This window comes from Carya illinoinensis, chromosome 9 (assembly GCF_018687715.1).
Source record: "Carya illinoinensis cultivar Pawnee chromosome 9, C.illinoinensisPawnee_v1, whole genome shotgun sequence".
In the NCBI taxonomy this organism is placed as follows: domain Eukaryota; kingdom Viridiplantae; phylum Streptophyta; class Magnoliopsida; order Fagales; family Juglandaceae; genus Carya; species Carya illinoinensis.
Window position 1 is genome coordinate 42418264 of NC_056760.1, and position 7403 is coordinate 42425666.

The window sequence follows — 7403 nt, forward strand, 5'->3', positions numbered from 1 at the left end:
GAGGTTCATTTCACACATCTTGTTCTTTTAAAATCTCCATTATCATGGTCTGTAATGTTCAATCTGATACTTTCTGGATGTAGAAATAAAATATGTTTTTCTTTTCAAGATTTAGACAAAATCTTAGCTCTACCTTATTGACCATCAATTTTACTATACAATGTATAATACTAGGCAACTGCCTCACATTTATTAGGCCGTGTGCTGTAGGATATAAATGCAGATACAGAAACAGGCCATGGCTCCCCTTCCCCTCCCCCACATGCATTCTTTGCCCTCTTGTCCAAATGGTAGATTTGTCTCCCACATCTTAGTTCACTCACCTGGACCATGCCATTACTGAATGGGATCAAGGTTTCTTAGCCTGCTGGTTCTGTTTTTTCTGTTCAAGAGTAAGTTTGCTATTTACTTTCCTTTTTACCCAGTGAAACTGATAGTTTTATTGAGCTTTTCTAAGTATTTAAAACTTTTATTTTTTGCAGGCTCTCTTTCGATCAGATCACTTGAAGTAGCTAACTGGTGTGATTAAATCATTGATAGAAGACCATGCTAATGATTTTATAATTCATATCTTATAATTTTGTATTTTGTAATACAATATGTAAATAACAAAATAATGTAATATGTATTTGGTTTGCATGCATTTTATTTTTTTATTTTTATATATTTTTATTATTTTGGAAAATGTTAGTATATGGTTTTTAATGATTTAGAAAAGCTTTTCACATAATATAGGCTTTTATTAAAAAAAATATGATTCAATACATTTTCTTAATTTTAAAAATAAATATAGGAGAATTATGCTTTGCAAGATTTTTGTATAAATATGGGTTTTTATTAATATTAGACGTGATGTTCGAAGAAAAAAAGATAAAACAATAGGCATTTATTTTTATTTAAATTAGAAAAAGGCCCCGAAACGGATTTTTCTTTTTAATAAAAAAAAATCCAGGTACAACCCGGTACTCGGATTTCTGGGTTTTTGAAACCCAGATTTACCCGGGTTCAGCCCAAATCCAAAACCGGGTATATCCAGGACGAAATTCGGCCCAGATTTGAAACCCAGGTTCCGGGCCAGGTATACCCGGATTGCCGATCCAAAACCCGGATGAACAGTCCTAAGTACTACATGAGCACAATTATTTGTTTTTTTGAAAGTGAAACATTGTTTCATTCATTCAATAAACGGACAATTATAATTTCTGACCTGAAAATACAAGTCAAATTCTAACATTTTCTCACTCTCCAACCTACAAATTTCTTTACGGTTGACAGGATTTTATCCAATACCTCTAGACTAACCGTCTGAGAGATAAGCTTCCAGACTAACCGTCTGAGAGACACAACTCTATCTTAAACTACCATCTAAGATAGACCATATAACTCTTCCTTCCAAAGAATAGAGTACAAACTCTACAGACCCTTCTTAGAGACATAATTTCTTAATACTACCTAAAATTAATTAAATAAACGAAAATACATCAAATAATCACTCCAAAAAACACAATACTGTTGTAAAATAACATTGTTGTAAAATAAATTGTATGACTACCTTGAGCTAGCCGTCAAATGCATAGTGCATAGTGCTAGCATAGTACTAGCATAGTGAGTTGGCCGACATATGCATAGTGCATAGTGCTAGCATAGTACTAGCATAGTGAGTTAGCCGATATATGCATAGTGCATAGTATTAGCATAGTGCTAGCATAGTGAGCAAGCATAGTCCCCTTTGTACGCCTATATATATTGTTGAATTCTTTAAGAAATTCATAAGTTTTATAACTTCTCTGAGCTCTATCTCTCTCTCTCTCTCTCTCTCTCTCTCTCTCTCTCTCCTTTCGATAGTTTTATAACACGTTATCAGCACGAAAGTTCTGACGATCTTGAAACTAATAGTCCTCTACTTCAAGTAAGTTTTTCAATATATTTTTGTAGTTTTCAAAATAAATATGAAATGTTAAACATACTTATGTTCCTGATTTATATATGTAGAAAATGTCAAATCTTACAAAATTGAAATTCGTTGCTCTTGACATTTCTGGGAAAAATTATTTATCTTGGATCCTTGATACTGAGATCCATTTGGATGCAATGAACCTGGGAGATACAATTAAAGAAGGAAATCAAGGGTCCCTGCAGGACCGTGCTAAGGCAATGATTTTCCTTCGGCACCATCTTCATGAAGAATTAAAAACTGAGTATCTAACGGTGAAAGATCCACTTATTTTGTGGAATGATTTAAGGGAGAGATATGAACACCAGAAAACTGTAATCCTCCCAAAAGCTCGTCATGATTGGATGCACCTGAGGTTGCAAGACTTCAAGAGTGTTAGTGAGTATAACTCTGCACTCTTTAAAATTAGCTAGCTATTGAAATTATGTGGTGAAAAAGTCACTGATGATGACTTGTTAGAGAAGACATATACTACTTTTCATGCCTCGAATGTGCTCCTGCAGCAGCAGTATCGAGAGCGAAAGTTCAAGAAATATTCTGAATTTATATATTGTCTTCTATTAGCTGAGCAAAATAATGAGCTTTTATTAAGAAATTACCAGTCACGTCCTACTGGTTCTATATCATTCCCTGAAGTGAATGGTACTAGATTTACATCATTCCCAGAAGCGAATGGTGCATCTTTTCAAAGAAAAAGAGGGCGTGGACGTGGTAAGAAAAACTATAGAAGTGGAGGTCCTAGAAGTGACCACACTAAAAGGGATAATAATAGATATACACCGTACCACCAGAAGTGGTTCAACTCAGAGAAGGGCAAAAGTCCTCAAAACAAATTTTTAAAGAAAGATGAAGATGGATGCCATAGATGTGGTATGACTGGACATTGGTCTCGTACCTGTCGTACAGCTAAGCACTTGGTTGACTTATACCAATCTTCTATAAAAGAAAAAATAAAGAAATTTGAAACAAATTTTGCTGAACCATCATATGCTTTAAATTCTATAGATGGAGAAGATATTACAAGTCTTGATGTTTCTGATTTCTTTGAAAATTCTAGTGGTAGAATTGATCATGGAAGTGTTCCTTTTTAATTAATGTATTTCCTTTATATTATTGTAAAATATTTTTATTCTGTAATGTTTTGTAGTAATGAAAGTTTTATATATTTTGTAGAATCATGAGTCTTATTGACGAACTTTCTATCTCTAAGATGAATAATAGAAATGTATGTCTGGCTGACAGTGTTACAACTCACACAATTGAATTAAGGATAAAAAATATTTTCAAAATCTAACATTGTGTAAAGCCTATGTTCATACCATTTCTGGTTCATCGAATCTAATTGAAGGCTCCGGAAGAGCTTATATTGTGTTGCCTAATGGCACCAAATTTTGTATTGATGATGCTCTATTTTCTTCACAATCCAGAAGAAATTTATTGAGTTTTAAAGATATACGTCGTAATGGTTGTCATATTGAAACCATTAACGAAGACAAGAAAGAGCATCTTCTCATTACTAAAATAATTTCGAGTCAGAAGCTCGTATTAGAAAAACTGCATGCCCTCTCATCTGGATTGTATTATACAAAAATGAGAACAATTGAATAACATGTTGTAATGCACCAGAAGTGCATTGATCCCAAAATATTTATGACTTGGCATGATCGCCTTGGACATCCGGGATCAATAATGATGAGACGAATAATTGATAATTCGTATGGGCATCCCCTAAAGAATCAGAAGATTATCTTACTCAATGAATATCCATGCTCTGCATGTTCTTAAGGTAAATTGATTATCAAACCATCTATCTCAAAGGTTGTTTTTGAATCTCCATCTTTTTTACAAAGGATTCATGGAGATATATGTGGGCCTATTCAACCATCAAGTGGACCGTTCAGATATTTTATGGTTTTAATTGATGCATCAAGTCGATGGTCACATGTTTGTCTACTTTCCACTAGAAATGTTGCATTTGCTAAACTTCTTGCACAAATAATTAAGTTACGAGCACAATTCCCTGACTATCCAATTAAAACTATTCGATTGGATAATGCAGGAGAATTTACATCTCAAGATTTTGATAATTATTGCATGTCAATAGGAATAGATGTTGAACATCCAGTTGCCCACACACACTCAAAATGGTTTAGCTGAATCATTGATTAAAAGGCTTCAGCTAATCGCTAGACCTTTACTCATGAAATCAAATCTTCCTATTTCTGCTTGGGGACATGCTATAATTCATGCAGCATCATTAATTCGAGTTAGACCATCAGCATATCACAAATATTCACCATTACAGCTTGCATTTGGTCAGCAACCAAATATTTCTCATCTTCGTATTTTTGGATGTACTGTATATGTTCCAATTGCACCTCCACAACGTACAAAGATGGGCCCTCAACGTAGACTTGTGATATATGTTGGGTTTGATTCTCCATCTATTATCAGATACCTTGAGCCTCTTACAGGGAATATGTTTAAGGCACGTTTTGAGGATTATCATTTTGACGAATCCATTTTTCCAACATTGGGTAATGAGAAGTCGGTGCCTGAAGCATGACAGGAAATTACTTGGAAAAATAAAGCTCTTTCCCAATTTGATCCTCGTACAAAAGAATGTAATCTAGAGGTTCAAAAGATTATTCATTTGCAAAGTGTTGCAAACCAATTACCGGATGTATTTACTGACACTAAAGGTGTGGTAAAATCATATATTCCTGCTGTTAATGTTCCAACAAGGATTGCAGTCCCTGAAGGACAAGTTGCCAAAATAGCAATAGGCGAATCTAAGATACACCTGAAGCGTGGACGACCTTTTGGTGCTAAGGACAAAATTATTCGGAAGAGGAAAATACAAAATGAATTTAGTACTCCTGAAAAGTCCATACCAACACAGGCCATAAGAGTAATTGATGCTCCTGAAGAGAGTAAATCTCCTGAGAAAGAACCTCCTGAAGAGGTATTTCATGAAATGTCTTCCCTTGAAGAGAGACAGGTACCTGAAAATAACGAGATCTTGATACATTTCATGAGTACAGGAGAAATTTTGAATAGAAATAAAACTGTTGTCGACAACATATTTTCATATAAAATGGCTCTTGACATTACCAGAAGTAATGAAGAAATTGAGCCAAAAACTGTCAAAGAATGTCGACGTAGAAATGACTGGCCAAAATGGAAATCAGCTATTGAAGCTGAATTAAACTCGCTAGCAAAGCGAGAGGTCTTTGGACCAATTATACAAACACCAAAGGGTGTAATGCCCGTTGGATATAAATGAGTATTTATACGTAAACGTAATGAAAGCAATGAAATTGTGCGATATAAAGCACGACTTGTTGCACAAGGTTTCCTTAAGAAACCGGGGATTGATTATGAGGAAACATACTCTCCTGTTATGGATGCAATCACATTCAGATATTTGATCAGTTTGGCAGTTATAAAAAGATTGAATATGAAATTGATGGATGTGGTCACTGTATATTTATATGGATCATTAGATCATGACATATATATGAAAATCCCTGAAGGATATAAAATGCCTGAGCTTCTAATCTGAATACATCCAGAAGTATGTATTCTATTAAGCTTCAAAGATCTTTATATGGGTTAAAACAATCCGAACGCATGTGGTATAAACGCCTTAGCGAATATCTATTGAAAGAAGGATTTGAGAATAATCCAATATGCCCATGTGTTTTTATTAAGAAATCAGACTCCGGATTTGTTATTATTGCGGTTTATGTTGATGATCTAAATCTTGTTGGAACTCCTGAAGAGATTAGAAGAACCGCTACATATTTAAAGAATGAATTTGAAATGAAAGATCTTGGCAAAACGAAATTTTATCTCGGCCTGCAGCTCGAGCATTTGCCAAATGGAATTCTCATTCATTAGTCAAATTATACAGAGAAAGTCTTGAAACACTTTTACATAGACAAAGCTCATCCCCTGAGTACTCCAATGGTTGTTCGATCACTTAATGTGCAGAAGGATCCATTTCGTCCTTGTGAAGATAATGAAGAAATTCTTGGTCCTGAAATACCTTATCTCAGTGCAATTGGAGCCCTAATGTATCTTGCAAATTACACTCGGCCTGATATTGCATTTTCAGTTAATTTACTTGCAAGATATAGTTCTGCACCAACTCGAAGACATTGGAATGACATTAAACATATCCTTCGATACTTTCGAGGTACGGTTGATATGGGATTATTTTATCAACATGGTTCAAGTCCACAATTAGTTGGATATGCAGATGCAGGTTATTTTTCAGATCCACACAGAGGTAGATCTCAAACTGGATATGTATTTACTTATGGAAATTCTGCTATATCATGAAGATCTGTCAAACAAACACTATCTGCTACCTCTTCAAATCACTCAGAGATCATTGCAATTCATGAAGCAAGTCGATAATGTATTTAGCTAAGATCAATGATCCAACATATTCAAGAAAAGTGTGGTCTTCCAGTGATTAATGATAGCCCAACAACTTTATACGAAGATAATGCTGCTTGTATTACTCAAATTAGAGGAGGATATATCAAAGGTGATAGAACCAAACATATTTCACCTAAATTCTTTTATACTCATGAACTTCAAGAGAAATGTGAAATTAAAATCAAGCAGATACGATCAAGTGATAATCTAGCAGATTTATTCACAAAAGCATTACCAACTGCAACATTTAAGAAGATTGTGCAGAACATTGGAATGCGGAGACTTGAAAACCTTTTATCATGCACTTTTCAGGGGAAGTAATGTCTTGAAGACTTATACTAATTGTACTCTTTTTCCTTCGCTAAGGTTTTATCTCACTGGGTTTTCCTTTGCAAGGTTTTAATGAGACAATCTTAAAGCATTTTACGGTACACATGAATATTGTACTCTTTTTCCTTCGCCATTGGTTTTTCCCACAGGGTTTTTCCTTGGCAAGGTTTTAACGAGGCATATTCATTATATGTGGTCATCCAAAGGGGGAGTGTTGTAAAATAACATTGTTGTAAAATAAATTGTATGATCACCTTGAGCTAGCCGTCAAATGCATAGTGTATGGTGCTAGCATAGTTCTAGCATAGTGAGTTAGCCGACATATACATAGTACTAGCATTGTGAGTTAGCCGATATATGTATAGTGCATAGTGTTAACATAGTGCTAGCATAGTGAGTAAGCATAGTCTCCTTTGTATGCCTATATATATCGTTGAATTCTTTAAAAAATTCATAAGTTTCATAACTTCTCTGAGCTCTATCTCTCTCATTTTTATATTTTATAACAAATACATAAAAAAAAATTAAGGACGACTGAGCCCAGCTCGAACAAAAAAAGGACTAGCCTTTTGGCAAGCGTGAGCACAATTATTAATTGTACTGCTATTCCATCAGTGCATGTCATCATGCATATAGAAGGTAGCTTCTGCGCGCCCATCATGAGGTACTC